This window comes from Elephantulus edwardii, unplaced genomic scaffold (assembly GCF_000299155.1).
Source record: "Elephantulus edwardii isolate Elephantulus edwardi_28Jun2011 unplaced genomic scaffold, EleEdw1.0 scaffold00048, whole genome shotgun sequence".
Taxonomy (NCBI): Eukaryota; Metazoa; Chordata; class Mammalia; order Macroscelidea; family Macroscelididae; genus Elephantulus; species Elephantulus edwardii.
Window position 1 is genome coordinate 3758885 of NW_006399798.1, and position 17440 is coordinate 3776324.

The window sequence follows — 17440 nt, forward strand, 5'->3', positions numbered from 1 at the left end:
CTTTTGAAAGCCAAAGAAACTCAGCAAAGACTGGTCCATATACACACAATACATCCCAAGAAAAAAGAGAACCCCTTTGGAATATTTATCTGTTAACACATAATAATAGTCTTTGATTCTCTTCACTCTTTGGTCTGGATGAGGAAAGACTAACCATTGTACAGTCAATAGTCACTCACACAGGATGGGGGACACTGTCTTTATAGACCAGCTTGTGTCAATCGATGTTGGTGTCCCCCACCACTAGGGTCCTGAGTTCCCAGATGCAGTGACTTAGGTCCTGAAGGTGCTCAGTTACGCTAAGTTTTCGTTCTTTTGCTCTGTTATGCATGTGGATCTGTTTACAGCACCTACATACAGTACGTAGAAATGTCGTCTGTCAAGACTACATGACCGTGGGTGTCGTAGTCTTATGTGTCCACGCCCTAGCCTGCAATTTTTATAGAAGCAGATCACCTAGTTTTTTTCTCCTGCAGAGTCACTGGGTAGGTTTGAACCACTGACCTTTTGCTTACAGCTGAGTGCATGACTGTATTACTGGCCCTATTTCTTCAGCTGAGAAAAAGGTGCAATTGGAGAGGTGACATAATGGGCCAAAGTCACCCAGCTGTGGGGAGCTGGGATTCAGTGCCAGGCCACGGAGCCCCTGCCTAGCACTTGCTGTCCTCCTTGGCCCAACTCTGCAGGGCTGGACGTGAGCACGGGAGGCTCAGACTAGGAGGGGGCAGAGTGACCAAGGCAGAGTGTAGGCTGAAGGTCTGGAGAGCTGAGCTCACTGACTATTGTTTAGCGTGGGAGTTGAAGCGGCATCTTGCTTATCCAGTGCTGCTATGACAGAGATACCACAAGGGGTTGCTTTTAACAAATAGAACTTCATTCTTTCACAGTTTAGGAGGTCAGAAGTTCAAATTCAGGTGCCTGCTCCAGGGGAAGGACCACTCCCTCTCACCGTTGGTTCTGGAGGCAGACCCGTCTCCTGCAGCGTCGGTAGGCCTGGCTTTCCTTGGCAATCTCCATGCGTCTTGCTCTTTCCTGCTGTCAGGAGTTTCCCAGCACAAGCGCCACCTGTGGCTCGTCTGTGTTGGCCGAAGCGAGGCCCTCTTGCCCGCTTTTTCATCTCTCCATCAGACAAGAAGTGGTGTAGGCCACACCCCAGGGAAACGTCCCTCACATCCGATTTCTGGCTGATCAGACCAGGCGAGGGTGTGCACCCCACCCTGGATCCTCTTACAGCTACTTGGTTTACCAGATTATGGGGGCTTGCGGTAAAATTTGCACATTATATCATCACATACACGTATTTGGGGGGAACAGCACTCAACCCATGACAAGGAGGGACCTACGCACCCTGCCTTGGCTTCCTGGGGCTGAGTCAGAACAACACGTCCTGGGATTTCAGCAGCACATTCTCGAGTCCCGTGGACGCCCAGCCAGGCACCCCTGGCGCCCAGCCGTCACCCCACTGCATGCACCCGGGGAGAAGCGGCTCAGCATACATGAGGCTTCCTGTTCAGGCAAGAGGGAGAAGCAGAGGAAACCCTCCTCCCGGCCCTCCCTGGGCCCTCCTGTGCCTCTTCCTGCGCCTGCTGCATTTCCTCCTCATTCTCCGGTGCCCTCAGTTTGACATTTGGTGTGTATGGAAGATTCCGGGGGTTGCCATAACAGCGAGCCGGGCAGCAGGCAACAACGCAACACACCTTCCCTTAGACTGGAGGCTACAAGTCCGAGACCCAGGGAGGGCAGGCTCCCCGAGGAAGCTCATCCTTGCCTCTCTCAGGGCTGGGGGCAGCTCAGGATCCTTGGACATAACTCCCCCATCTCTGTCTCATCTTCACACCCTTGTCTTCCCTGGTTGTCTCTCTGTCCAAATTTCCCTTCTTCTAAGGAAACCAGCCAGCAGATCAGGGCCACTGGACTCCAGCATGACGTCATCTTAACTTGATTTCAACTGCAGAGACGCAATTTCAGAAGAAGGTCCCCTTCCCGGCTTCCGGCACGACGTGGGTTAGGGGCACGTTAGTCAAGCTCGTGTGCTAGCCCCGTGGGATCTCAGACTGAGAATATTCTTCTTTCCTGAATCTTCCAGAAGAACGCCAGAGGTGTGGCCTTACTGTCAAGATAAAGGACAAGGAGGATGCCCCTCTGTGCCTCATTAAGGGTACCTGAGGGCAAAGGACAGGCTGCAGTGTCGGGGAAGGAGCCCTGCACACAGGCCAGGGGCCTCTCCAGAAGCAAGCACACAGCTGGAACTACCCGGCAGGACCTGCTGCTCGGGAGACATCAGCTCATACAGCTGTGGGGATGCTTTCTGTGACCTCGGATGACCCTCACGAAGGAGTGCATCCTCTAGAAAGCTCCTCTGAGCTTCTGTGGGCAGGAGGCGGAGGGAGCTGGGCAGGGTCCACATTCTCTTATCCATGAGAGAAGGCCGGGTGAGGGCCAATGCTCTCTGAACCACAAAAACAAGCCAGGTGAGGCCGGACAGCCCCTAGTTCAGGCACTGCAGATGAGGCAGCAAGGTGCTGCACCCAGGTGGCCAGGGGCAGGCTGGGGAGGAGGGGAGAAACTCTCAGTCCTTCCCGACTGCCACCTCAGCAAGGACCTGCAGACCCTCTCCCTGGCCCGAGGGGCTCTGTGTGGGACCCAGGCTGACTTCGAGAGCCTGGGAAAGAAGAGGAAGGGCGGCTATGCCCTTACCTGAACCACAGGAAGGGGACCGCCCTGCCCCAGCACCCCGGCAGCTGCTCTCCCAGGGACAGGAAATCAGCTGGGTACCGAGCGCGGGTGTGCCGGGGGGAGGGGCTCGGGCACCTGTGCCCTCTGAGTGAGGGCCTCACTCAAGTCAAGAGGCAGAGGACCTGGGCTTACGAGTCTGAGTCTGGATCCCTGCTCCACCATGTCTCCTCTGGGACACCCTTGCGGGTCTCTGTGCCTGTTTCCCTATCTGTACAATGGGTATAAGTGAATCTCCACCCTCAGGGATGGTGCTGAGAGTTTGATCAGTGCAAATCGCATGGTCCAGTGGGACTTGGCAGATTCCCCAAGAGTGGCCGAGCCCCCCACACGCAGACAGCCTGGCCTTCTTGCTACTAACGGAAGTATTTTAGTGAGATCCTATCCTGTTTGGGGGAGAAGCTGGAATCTTCCAGGGAGCCCTCCTGGTACACTGAAGACCCCTCCAAGTCTACAACTATCCCTCGCATGGCCTCAGGGGTTGAATCCGCCATGTGGGGTCGCTCACTGATCGGATAGGCAACCTCGGGGGTTACAATGAGTCAGGACAGCAGCTTTCCTCCCTGGGGCTCCCTGTTTCCAGCTCCCCAGTGCCACCGAGGTGACAAGCAGTGAAGCGCCCTTTCCCAGAGGCACCAGCCCACTCCCACCCCCACCTCCAGGACACTCCTGGTCTTCCCAGTGATGTTCAGGAGACGCCTCCTCCTGGCAGCTGCCAGGCCCACACCGCAAAGGGCAGCTGTAGCCACGGACGCTCAGTGGGGAGACTGACTCACTGCCAGCCCGGCCTCAGCTCGTACTCTTGGCAGTGGGCCTGGGACTCCTGCAGGTTCCGACAACAAGTTGGAGCGTCCTCCTGTGTATGCAGGCGGGTTCCAGGGTAACCTCAGGGGACAGGAGGCCAGGGAGGGTGCTGGCATCTATAACTCCAGGCCTGGGGTGAGCTGGTGACAGGGGCCGACCTCACGAACGCAGCCAGCCAAGGTTCGCAGAGTGGAGAAGGGACAGAGGACCATGCATGATATTTTCACCAGCACAGCCTGTTGGACAGAACCGGTCACCAGCGGATGAGGAAACTGAGGCGCCCAGGGCTTGGGCAGCCACAGGGTGGAGGGAGAGAGGGAGACTGACGGGCAGAACTCAGGGCTGGGTTGAAACTCTTCCTTCTCAGCCTGTTTCCACCTCGGCTAATAGGAGGGCAGCACAGGCCGAGGCCACCTTTGTGGTGGGCAGAGGGAACACGCAGTGTCTCAGGGTCAGCAATGCCCAGGCAGCATCAGACCAGCAGAGAGAGACTTCCTTTCACAGACCAGGAGGGGCCTGGGATTCTGGCAGCATGCCCCAGGAGGCTGGACCCCCCCAGGCTGGACCCCAGCAGGGCCAGTGCTCTGCCCTTGGCCGTGGCAACAGCCACCCATGGCTCTGTCCTTCCTGCCTTGCTCCTAGAGGTCGGGAGGCGCTGGGAACACCCCAGCCCACCCGCAGGAGCCCACCTGGAATCCCTGGGGCATCTTCCCTCAGGCCCTTGGCCTGGTCCCTGCTTCCTCGCCCCATGCCCTGGTCATCCTTATCCCCTTACCCATTCCAATCCCCACCAGGGTCTCAGACCTTGGACCTGGACCGCGCCCCGCACCCAGATTCCCACGCCCCGCCCCAGCCTGAGCCCCGAGTTCCCTGGATGCTGCCCGCCTGCCCGCATGTCTCCCCCCCCCCCCGCACCTCCCCGGCCAGTCCCCCTTCAGGCCCCATCCCCTGGGTCCCCCATCTCAGCGGTGTCCCGCCCCCTCCCAGGTCCTCCTTCAGACCCGCCCCTGGGCCCCCACTTCCCACTCCAGCGGGGCCCCACCCCCGTCCGGGTTGGGGTTGGGGTCCGGTCTGGGTCACTTTGGGCCCGCGTGGTGGGGGGGTGGCCCTGCTCGCCGCTCGCGGTCCCCCTGGCCCTATTTCGGGCGCTGGCGCTGCGGCCCGGCCGCCCTGCCCGGAAGGCTATTCTGGGCCGGGCCGAGCAGCTGGGCCCCCGGGCTTCCCGGCACGGTGCGCCCCGGCCAGAGGGCACGTGGGGCCAGGGCTCCCCGCCCTCCCACGCCACCTGCCCCGCGCCGGGCCCGCCCCTGGCTGGCCAGACCCGGGTCCTTCTCCAGCCCGGAACGCTGTCAGCGGCCTGGTCACTGCTGGACAGTCCAGGGGTGCACAGGCCGGCCCCCGGGCCAGGTGCGGCCATCTGAGACCCTCCCCCGGCCCCCCCGCGGACCCAGAGGTCCCCGCCCCCACCTCACCCAAACAAAAGAGGCTGAGGCGGGCAGGAAGGGGACACATCACACCTGCCAGGTGTCCCTGCGTCATCTCTCGTTTATCATCATAACTTCTCTGCGCCTTGGCATCGCCAGTCACTGGGGATCCCGCCAAGGGTCAGGAGCTGGTTCCACTGTCCTGGGAATAAGGGATGACCCTGGGAACATGCATTTCTAGCCAGCTGCTCAGAGCAGAGACTTGGCGATGACCTGGTTCTGCTGAGGCGCAGCTGTGGTGACCATCAGCACGGACCCCGGGCTGCGTGGGCCCCTCCCACCTGGCTCGCTCAGAGCACACCCCACACACACATTCACTCCTTAGCTTTCTTTGTCCCTTTTCCTTTACAACCTGTGGGCTGTCGGATGTTCTGCATAAAAATAAGTCGTTAATGAAAATGATCCCTTGTGTAAGAATAAAAAGGAAAGCCCCTCCTCAAGCGCCTCTTCGTAGCCCACTCCCCAGTTAACCACCAGCTTTTCTGTACACCCGGGGCCTTTCTATCCTTTTGGATTTCTCCCTCTATTCCATTTTTTAATTTCTTTACATTTCTGTGGAGATTGTACAGGGCGATTCAGCAGTTTCTGTGTCAACAATTTGGTGACAATCTTCTCATTGTGCCACCATCCTTCCCTCCCTCCACTTCCCGGCTGTTCCTTTCCTGTTAACATAAAGTCATTACCCCCTAAGGGTTCCACCTCACCTCTCAGCAGCTCCTGGAAGTTTGACCCTAAATACACAGATCATAAACAAGCATAGTGCTTGCTCCCCACTGCTCTTGAGGGCTCAACTTTCATCCAAACTATAGATGTCTTTGTGAAGTGAACAGTAACAGCAAGAAGAAACTATTCCTTAGAACACTCAAGCACAGAAGGTCAAAGAGCCACATTTGCCCCCCGGGATCAAGCTTCCAAGGCAGGTAGGTGGTGATGCTCTATCAAGAAGGAGTAAACTGGGAACTGAAACTGACCCTGCAGCCCTTGTCAGAGGCTGTAAATCACACAAGGGGAGACTGCAGTCTATCATTCAGAGCAGCTGTGATAGCTTAGGGGGAAGGAATTTCACTGTCAGTGCAAAGGTAAAAAAAAAGTGCTCTTTGAATCCACCATCGGCTCCAGGGGAGAAAGATGGGCAATCTCTTCTGGTATAATTAACACTTCTGAAAACCTGCTGGAGGATTCCCTCTGGGTTGGTTTGGCTAGAAGGTTCACCACCTTCACCACCACCACCACCACCACCACCTTCACTACCACCACCATCACCACCACCACCACCACCATCACCACCACCACCACCACCTCCACCACCACCACCTTCACTACCACCACCACCTCCACCACCACCACCTCCACCACCTCCACCACCTCCACCATCATCACAACTCTCTCAGAGCCGCTGGTGGCTTCAGACCGCCAGATGCCTGTGGGTGGGCAGTGCACTTCTTACTCAGTAGGGTCCAAGGGAGGTCAGGTAACAAACAAGGATGAAAGAAATAGTAAACACAAGGAAGAAGAGGGAGTGTGCTATTACCTTGAAAGGATTGCAATCGATGTCATTACCCAAAATACATGCAATCAATATCATAAATCAAAATACCCAACCATTGTTGCATGGGGCAAGAATTTATGCTGTAAAATTTTCACCCAAATTACAATTAAAAAGATGGTTTAAAAAAAAAGAAATAAAAATAGAAGACCATAGCAAAATAGATTTTTTTAAAAAAAAAACAACTAGTTTATATTATTGCACAGTTTAAAGAAAGTTTAAGGGGATATTTTTTATTTAAAGTGGAAATCAAAAGATGAATTGTACTGGGAAAGTCTGCTGTCAGGGACCTCTCCAGAGAGCTGAAAAGCAACGTTGTCAGTGTAGAAACTAAGGTACACCTATTCCAGGCCATAGTCTTTGCAATTACTTGCTATCCATCAGAGAGCTAGGCAGTAACTAAGGATGACAGAAGAATCATTGCCTTCAAATTGTAGTGCTGGAAAAGTCTTAAACATACCATGGACTGCCAAGAAAACAAATAGGTCTGTCTTGGAGAGGGTGAAACCAAGTCAATCCTTGGAGGCTAAATTTTGAAGCTACGTCTCTCATCCTTTGGGCATGTGGCCAGGAGGGACTAGTCCTTGGAGAAGGGCATCGTGCTTGAAAGGGTGGAGGGACAGTGCAGGAAAGGAAGACCCTGGATTGATACAATGACTGGGGCGATAGGGGTTGGTGTGTTGAAATTAGTGAGACTGGCTCAGGAGAGGGCAGGCTTCAGAGTGTGGTCGCAGGAGACTTGACAGCACATTAAAACAATAGGGTAACACCTTCACCTTCTTCCTCCATGGCTCCAGAAAGTCTAACGCCTGTGAAAATGGCATGTTCTTCCTTCCTTCCTTTATTTATTTGGTTTTGTTGTTGTTGTGTATTGTTGTGTCAGATCGGACTGGCACAGGAGGAGATTGCCCCTTCGGCGCTTTTATCTATAGTCTGTTGGACAGAGCTTTCTGCTCTGGCAGCTGGGCACCATCTACTTCTTCGGGTCTCTGCAAAGGAGGTCGTGAGCCACAGATTCTGCTTCCCCGTCCTGCTCCAGCTGAGAGGAGACCCCTGATTTTGAGCTGCCTGCAAGCTCCTTAAGACCCCAGGCACTAAGCAATGAACTAGGAGGTACAACAGGGGCTCTAAGTGTGTTATTAGGTCAAATAACTGGGATTTCCCTCAAAACCATGACCCTAAGCCAGGAAGTCAAGTCCCATGAGGTATTTGGTGATCTGTAGGCCAATGCAATCACCGTTTTTGGTTTTGTCATGTTGTAAATATATCTATCATGTAACTTTTGCCCATTCAACTTTTTTTCAGGTGTCCTGCCCATTTACAGAAATGACAATAACCAGCTTGTGCAACCCTCTCCTCAAGCAATGCCACTGCTGCATCACTGTTAACCTCCTTTCAGCCTGTGGCCACTGAGTTTTACTTACACTTTGGGTTAGTCAGCCTAATGGTATAGAAGGTGGGAAAGAAGTGAGAAAAGTCCTCAGACATGAGCAGTGGAACTTGTTGAGCAGAGTCTAGGCTGTCTGCAAGAGATCAGAGAGACACAAAGAGATTAAGATGGTGAGACACAGAGAAGGAGAGAGGAGAGAGAGAGAGAGAAAGGGAGGGAGAGGAGACAGTGAGGGAGGGAGAGAGACAGAGAGGGAGAGCGGACAGTGGGGGGGAAGAGAGAGGGAGAGGGGACTGAGGGAGAGAGAGAGAGGGAGAGGGGACAGTGGGGGGGAGAGAGGGAGAGGGGACAGTGAGGGAGGGAGAGGGCGAGGGCACAGCAGAGGGACTAAGAGGGAGACAGAGAGGGAGAAGGGAAGGTGAGGGAGGAAGAGCTGCAGAGAGGGAGAGGGGGCAATGAGGGAGGGAGAGACAGAGAAGGCAGGAGAAAGAGAGAAAAAAGAGAAAGAAAATGAGAGAGGAGACAGAGAGGGAGGCCTAGGAAAAACCAGTGAGAGGAAACAGAAAAGAGGGAGGCGGACAGACAGAAGATGAGAAAGCAGAAGCCAGGAAACGACTTTCTCCGCAGAGCCCTGACTTCCACCTTTCAGGGGGCTGGATGGGGGAGGGGAAGTCCAGAGCTCCCACCTCCTCTTCCTGGATGAGCCGCAGCCTCCTGGGCTCAGTGGTGGAGAGTCATCTTCCTGACCTTCACATCTCCTCCTCCAGGGAAGCCTAACCATCTGCAGAGTCTCTGGAAGCAGAACCGGCCCGCCCATAGACAATGTGGTCCTACCTGAAGGCACCTGGCTGGTGACCATGCCTGGTGTCCATTAGTGTCCCAGGCTGGCCTTGGGGAACTTACTGTCCCAATGCCGGGGCGCTGGGAAACCACTTGCGTGCCACCATGTGACTCCACGGGGTGCTGGGGGGACAGTGGAGCCAGATACCAATGCCCACTGGCCGGGCCACCATCTTTTCATCTGTAAAATGGTGTGATGACCCCTCTGGAGGGCCTGATGAGGAGCACCTCAAATATCTGACACAGCAATCACCCCTAGGTGCTCTTTCGTCTCTTCGGTCATCTTCTGGGGATTCTGGTAGCACGGTGGTTAAAGCATTAGAGGCCAACCCAAAGTCTGGCAGTTGGAGCCCAGGAGCTGCTCTGTAGGATAGAAATGTCCATGTCTGTGAGGGCTTCCAGCCAGGAAACATGATGGGCGGCTCTCCTCTGCCCTGTGGGGCCGCTGTGAGGCCACATGGACTTGTTGGCACCAGTCTTTGTGGAGGATTAACTGAGGGTGAAACCAAGTCTCTCCTTGGAGGCAAGGATTTTGAAGCTCCGTCTCACATCCTTTGGGCACATGGCCAGGAGATACTGGTCCTTGGAGAAGGACATCATGCTCGGAAGGGTGGAGGGACAGCGCAGGTGAGGAAGACCCTGGATGAGATGGACTGATACAGTGACTGGGGCAATGGGGGTTGGCGTGTCAGAACTAGTGAGACTGGCTCAGGACAGGGCAGGCTTCAGAGCCGCGGAGTCACAGGCAACTTGATGGCACATAACAGCAACAACTGGGGTGCGGGTGGCTCTCTCACTCCGTCATCAACCCACTGAAGATATTTTTCTCAGATGTGGCTGGTGGGATAAAGGTTGTAGGAGCCTTCCTCTTGTCACCTTTTTTCCTGGTGACAGGATCTCATAAAATTTGGGGTTACCTCTTTCTTTCTGGTGTGTCTCCCCCTCTTCCCTTTCCCCATGGCCCACATTTCACTACCTGTACCTCTCTTATTGCCTTAAAAAAAGCCCCCTTTTCCTTGTTTTTAAAAAACAACCCCACACTGCAGTCCCAGAGATATGCGGTTCAAATCCACCAGATGCTTTGCTGGAGAAGGAGGGGGCAATCTCCTCCTGTACCAGTCAGATCTGATTTGACGGTACACGTAAAATAATACAATAAATAAAAAAACAACAAAAAACACAACTCCAAATTCATAGGTGGCATTTCTGGCAGGAAGTGGGAGGGAACCCACTCGGAAGTTGGAGAATGAGGTCTGGGTGCTATAAGGGAAGGAGTGAAAGAGAGGAATTGGGGTGTCTCACCCACTTTCACTTCTGCTTTGAGCTGACCATAGTCCGTCTGGCCCCTGACTTCCTCCTCTCGGCCCACCGGAATATTTGCATATGCCTCCTTGAAATTCCACATCAGTGTCACCACTCTCGGCCCCAGGGCCCCCAAAGCATCCCTGGGGAAGTGGAGGATGAGGACACATTTGGACACGGGCCAGCGCTGGCTGCCCCAAACCTTCCCCAAGTGATTCCCCCTTAGTGAACAGACTGTTTTCCTAGAATATTACAACATGGGTAGTAGGGTTTCCCCCGAGAATTCCACACCCCATTACGCAGCTCGGAGCCCCTCAAGTGGGACTCCTCGGCTGGGCCGCTCACTGGTGAGACCTGGGCACTAGCCTCCTCACAGCACCCCAACATTTTTGATTTGTGAGAGAGCATGTCAGTTAGGAGTTGGGATGCCAACCCAAAGGCATCTGGTTAGAATCCGCCAGTTGCTCTGGGGGAGAAAGATAAGCGAACTGGCATCTGGTTTACTGCCTCTGAAAACCCACTGGACTCAATGAGCGACCTGTGTTTTACCTTTTCGTCTCTCCTAATTTGGGTGTGATTAGAGAGGAAGCTTTAAAAAGCAGAGTGGTTTTTCGATCAGCATTCCTACACATTCTGTTTAGTAACATCCAGTACAATAACCACAGTGATAACGCTCTCTCCCCACTTTGGCCTTGGGATTCTCGTTTCCATCCATCCTTATAGTTCACCCTTTCAGGCCTTTGTTACTGGACAAATGCTCTCGTGATCTGACAAGATCAGCTGGTTATTCGAAGGAGTAGGGGCCTCCCTGCTGTAACGGGTCAATTACTTTATAGGCCTGACTGCTGTTGGGCAGGGGCCTCTGGTGGCTTCATAGGAAGGAGCTGCGCTGCCAACCCAAAGGCACGTGGTTTGAATCTCCAAGCTGCTCCATGGAGGAACATGGGCAGTCTCCTGCTGTGCAATTTACCACTGCCCAAGACTTGCTGTGAGTCAGCGCCCTTCGCCTGGCGTGTAACGGTGACATATTTTGGTTGAAAGTTGAGCTTGGGGGTGAGTATTGTTCCAGGTTTGCAAATGACCAGATGCCATAGTCTGGGGGGTGGTAGGGGTGGTGTCTCCGGGCTGTGTGGGGCTAGTACACCCGGCTGTGATTGTCTTGGAATTCTGTTTCACATTTCCCCCTCTGGCTCTCTGGGGTGTCACGGGTGGGATGGTGGGAGGTTATGTATCCTTCTGTTGCTGTGGTATGGTGACCCCCTCCTTTTGTGGTGAAGTGCAGTTGTGCCCCACCAGGTTTCCAAGGTTTGATTTTTTTGGAAGGTAGGCTGCCAGGCCTTTCTTCTGAGGGGCCTTTGAGTGGATTTGAACTGTCAGCCTTTCAAATAGTTATTGTGTGCTGTCAAAATAAAACCAACCCATAGCTGACCCTCCAGTGAGCTTTCAGAGGTAGTAAATCGCAGAGGAGGAGATTGCCCATCCTTCTCTCACAGGGCAGCTGGTGGGTTCGAACCTGGTGCCTTTGGGATTGCAGTGTAGCTTCGTACCATTCGAGCTCCCTTTTCAGATAGTAACAGCTGGAGGGAGTTGACCTTTGCCCTGCCTCACAGGTTCCGACTGTTCAGTAACTCTCAGTGGGCTGAGCCGCACTGCCGATTTGTGGGGACCCTCCGTTGGGTTTCTAAAGCTGTAAATCTTAACAGGAGGCGATTGCCCATCTTTTACCCAAGGAGTAGCTGGTGGATTTGAACTACTGACCTTTTGTACATTTGAGCAAGTAGGGATGTTAAATAAAGCCCTGAGAACCTTCTGGAAGCTGAGCTGGTATTTCAGAAGGATGAGGACAGGGCAGGGGAAGAAAGCAAGACAAAATGGAAGGAAAAGAGGGAAAGGGGCGCTCAGCCCCGTGCCCTAGATGAGCGATTCTGAGTCTGGTGGGAGGGGCAGGGTCACTATGACATTGGTTTTCAATAAAACTTCTAAGAAACTAAATCAAAACAAAATACCTACAGCCTTCCAGTAGTGCCGATTCACTACAGCCCTTAGGACGAGCAGAGCCACCTTGGAGGGTTTCCAGGGCGGCCGCAGACCTCTGTGGAAGCAGCTGGTCACCCCCACTACTGCAGAGAGAACCTGGCGGGTGCAGACCGCCCATTCTTGGTTTAGCAGGCAAGCACCTCTACCACTTGCCCACAGTGCTCCCAAGAAAATAGAAAGGATTTTGGAAGTTCTATCCAGGGCTAGAAAGAAAGAGGCAAGAGCTGGTCCAGCCCTCCTGTGGGAAGACAGAGGAGAACGACAGAGGGCAGCGTGGAAAAGAGCTGGCAACCGCCTTTATTGAGCACGGAGGTGTACAGTGTGGTAGGTGGAGAAGAGGCTGACATTGCCAATGATTTCATTTTACTTGGATCCACAACCAAAGCCCTTGGGAACAGCAGCCAAAAATTCAAAAGACATGTTGCCTTGGGGAAGTATGTCAAGAACCTCTCCAAAGTGCTAAAGAGCAAGGATGTCAGTTTAAGGACTGAGGTGTGTCTGATTCAAGCCATGGTTTGTTTTCAGTTGCTACCATGGTTTGTTTCAGTTGCTATAGGTCTTTGGAGAGGGACATCATGCTGGGCAGAGTGGAGGGACAGCGCAGGAGGGGAAGACCCTCTATGAGGTGGATTGATTCAGTGACTGGAGTACTCGGGATGGGTGTGTTGGAGGCAATGAGATTGGCACAGGATAGAGCAGGGTTTAGGGCTGTTGTACATCGGGTCGCTATGAGTCGCAAACGACTCGATGGCACATAACAACAACAACAACAACAACAACCTATGCATGTGAAAGTTGGGACAGTGAATATGGATGACAGAAGAATTGATGCCTTTGAATTGTGGTGTTGGACAAGAACACTGCAAATCCCACTCACTGCAAAAAGAACAAACAAGTCTGTCTGGATGTGCAACCAGGGTGTTCCTTCGAGGCAAGGATGGTACATTTGTCTCACATACTTTGGTGATGATGTCAGGAGGGGCCAGTTCTCAGGAAAAGGAGAGAATCGGAAGAGAGGGAAGCCTTCAAAGAGACAGACAGACAGTGACTGCGACAGTGGATCCAAGCACGTCAGCCTGTGAGGACAGTGTGATCGAGACAGGGCATCAGAGCACATCAATCTGTGAGGACGGTGGTTTCAATCTGTTCAGACTCACTGCAAATTGTAGTCGATTTGATGACACCTGACAACAACAACAAAGGTGTCCTGGTGTGTTATGTGTTCGAGAAGGACCATTTCCTCCTGTAAAGATCAGCAGCCTCTGTTGGGGATTGACTTGTGTCCCCCAAAATGTATGCATTTAATGATATCATTTGGAAGCTATACAATGACCGCCTAGGATCCCAAGAAACCAAATAGTTGTAGGAGGATTAAGTGTGGAATGCAGCACTCCCTAATCCCATCTCAATCCTAATCTGAGGTAAAGGGTGTCTCCTAGGGTGTGGCCTGTAATACCTTCTATCTCAGTAGAGGAAAGGGAAAGGGAAGGGAGCAGTCCCAGGGAGCCCGCCCCTCTGGTCCCCAGGAGAGGAGCGCATTGCTGTGGACACAGCACCTGGAGGCTGGTGAAGGCCCACACATGATGGTGTCCGGAGAACGTGGAGCCCACAGAGGGACCAAGGATCCTCCTTCAGATCAGCACAGACCTCGAGGGGCCTCTGGAGCTAGCACTGGCACTTGGACTTCTGCTTCCTAAAAGGGAGCTCTGGGGCCCAGTGCCTTAGGAGCTGCGCTGCCATCCCGAAGGCAGGTGGTTCGAATCCACCAGCTGCTCCACAGAGAACGAGGAACAATCTCTTCCCGCATGATTGCCAGTCTCTGAAAGTCCACAGCGGGGTCAGCTATGAGTGAATTCTGACTCAACAGCACACAACAACAGCCTTCTAAACTGTGAGAATGAAGTTGGTTTTAGGTCTGTCTGCCTGTACTTCCTGTTACAGCGGCATGAGAGGCTAAGCCTGCAGGGGGGTCGTGTTGTCAATCCAAAGGCTGCAGCTTGTCTGGCTGTTTGAATCCCCCACTGGCTCTGAAGGAGAAAGTTGAGCGATATCCTCTCATGTGATGTATCGGCTCCTAAAACGCGCTGGAGGGGCAGCGAGGAGAACGTCCTGACTGCAGAGCACGGAGGGGAATGACAGCCCTGAAACTGGATCAGCTCTGCCTGGGACGGTGGTCAGTTTTGGGTGTTTTGTTTAAATTCTCTACTGACCCCCTTCTCAGAGCACGAGTTTGACCTCAGCCCTCTGAAGCCAAAACAGTTGCGTTCCTCCTGCAGGGTGGTCTCTCAGATGGCCATGATCAGGACAAAACAGCCTCCTCTGATACCCATCTTCACATTCAGAGAGGAAGCAGGGCCCCGAGGTAACTGAAATCAGAGAAGGAGACCATGGTGCGGGCTCTAAGCTCTAAATCCATGTCGGGTTTCTGTGCACCCACTCAGAGGGGGCATCTTGTCATTCCAGGGAAACCAGAAACTGTGCAAGCAGTGTATGATAAGAACCAGACCTGGGAGGCTGGGACCCAGCAAGGGAGGTGTTAATCACCAGTGGAATTCTAGAATGAATCACTGGAGAAATGCATTTATTCACGCCCTTTTCCAACTTATGTTTGTGGAGTGTCTCTCCATACAAGCTGCTGATAAGGCAAACCAGGCGTCAGCTTCACCTCCCGGGGACCCGGCAGGACTGTGCTTTGTTAGGTTGTCAGAGACTGAGGTTTGGGGGGTCATTTCTTCCTAGTGCTTCTGGTGGACTTGAACCCTCAGCGTTCTGGTTGCAGCCAAGGAAGATTGTGCCAATTGTTGACAGAGTAGTGTCCTTGTCAGGCACCATTGAATTGACTCCGACTTGTAGCAGCCCCAGGTACAACCGAGTCCAACTCTGCTTGGCCCCACGCCATCTGTTTGGCCCCTCGCTGACCTCACAGTCTCTGCTGTACTCGAGCCAATCCACCCCCTCGCACTGGGTCCTCTTCTTTGTCTGGCCCCCGTGCCAACTTGATGCTTTCTCCAAGGACAAATTAGGAATAAGTATCTGAAGAGATGAAGTCATACAGGGGAATTGGGGAACCTTTCTCCCGGGTAATTTTTCTAAAGAATTTGAGTGAAAGTTTACAAATTCTTGGTTATTTCTTGAATCGTTTGTACACATTTTGTTTAATAACATTAATCACAGTTTATGAATATAATCAATTCATTGTTACCTCTGATCAGCTCACTGCACATCGCCTTTCCCCCCACCCAACTTATCTATTAATTTTGGCTCTCATCTCCCTCTCCTATCTCCAGTAACCATGCAACACTGATTGTTTCAGGTGAAAGTCTACAGGACAAATTTGTTTCCCATTAAACAATCGACACACAGTTTGTTTCAACCCAGCATTGATTGTAGCATTACTTGTTGTTGTTGTTGTGTACTGCAGAGTCAGATCCGACCCATAGATGACCCTCTGGTGGGTTTTCAGAAGCAGTTAATCACACGGGAGGAGATGGACCATCCTTCTCCTGTGAAGTATCACTATTCACAATAGCAAAAAGAAGGAAACAAGTGTCCACCCACAGAGCAATGGATAAAGAAACTGTGGTATATTCACACAATGGAGTACTATACAACACTCAAACACGGATTCGTGAAACGCTGCATACAGCTAGGACGTCAGTCAGTCACAAAAAGACAAATACGGTTCAAGACCACCGTTGTGAAAGGTTTACACCCTGATAGACTCATTCTTGGACAATTTACAGGCAACGTGGAAGAGAGAGCAAGTGGAGTAAAAAAGATAATGGCTGCATATGAAGATGGGTGAAGGGAAAAGCAATGTCAAGAAGAAGTGCTGCTTGATGTCACTACAGGAAAGGAGGCCACGGAGAGGCAGAGAAAGATGACTGGAAACCAGACAGTAGAGAGGAAACGGGGAAAGCCCACTTACACCGTGGGGGCAGAAGTTAATGTTGTCAAGCAACACATGCAGTGTGGCTAGATGAAAAATGAATTTTCTCAGTAAGCTTTCATGCAAATCACAACTAAAAAAAAGGAAGAAGATGTTAGAAGTGTTGAGAACCAGAGGTGACTACTGACGACGTAGAGGGTGGTGACGTAAGATCATGGGGAAATAATGATAATGTCCACACTTTGTTTCAGCAGAAATGATTTCTTTCTTTTTTTTTTTTTAAATACCCCTGTAGTTAATGGTAAGAACAAAAATGTTTTTCGCAAGCTCTGCTTGCCGTATCGGTAGAAATGTAAGGCGGTCTGACACTCTGCTGGTTTCCTTTCTAACTTCCCCCTCCTTTTTTTTTTTGCTATGTAGCGTCAAATCAGAACCAGCTTATACAGGAGATTGCCCCTCCTTCTCCAACAGAGGATCTGAACCGTGCACCTTCAGGATTGCAGCACAGCTTTTTTGCCACTAGGCCACTAGAGCTTCCTCTACTTTCTAGCTTTCTGATTCACTCTGGTCACAGCTGTCATTGCTATGCAGTCACGGTCAAATGTCAAGTCTCCTGCTTTCATCTGGGTTCTACATAGACTGATCTACCATGAGGCCTCCAGGGCTCCCCTGAGAAGCCCTCGTTGTCCTCGTTGCTGGTGGGCACTGGGACAGGTGAGATAGGCAGCATGGGCACCCACTGCCCATAAGCTGAGGCTGACCGGACTGTGAAGTGTGGGCTTTTGGGGTCCACGGAAGCCACACGACGCAGCGGGAGTCCTGGCTGCCTCACCACACTCCAGTGCCGCCCAGTGGGTGGTTCTCAAGGCTGCACTAACACTGTTAACAGAGACATCAGCGTCAGCCGGCGGCTTTAACAAACACTTCCCTTCTCTTGCTGTTTGGGAAGCTGGAAGCCCAGACTCCGAGCAGCAGCCCTGGGGGACGCTCTCTCTCCATTGGCTCTAGAGAAGGCCGTTGTCTCCATTCACCTTGTCACCTGTGGTCCTGCTGTCCCTTGGAGAGTTTCATGTTTTGGCACCAAATTTTCCCTGGAGTTAGGATGTTCTTGACTTAGGATCCTGGGTCCGAGTTAGGTACTCCATTCCCAGCCCTTCTGTCTGGGGAGTCCTCGGGCCTTCTGGTTTCTACTCTTTTCTCTCTCATGAGTGAGTGAATCAAGACACAATCTAACTCTCTAGACAGCGTCCTTCTCTATTTACATGGACATCAGCCCACTAGCTCACTGCCATCCAGTAGATCTTGATCCATGGCGGCTGGGTTTCCAAGGCTAACCGTCCTAACAGGAACCAGCTTCACGTTTCTCCTGTGGAGCCGCTGGTGAGTTCAGATGGCTCAATGTCCAGCCAGCAGCC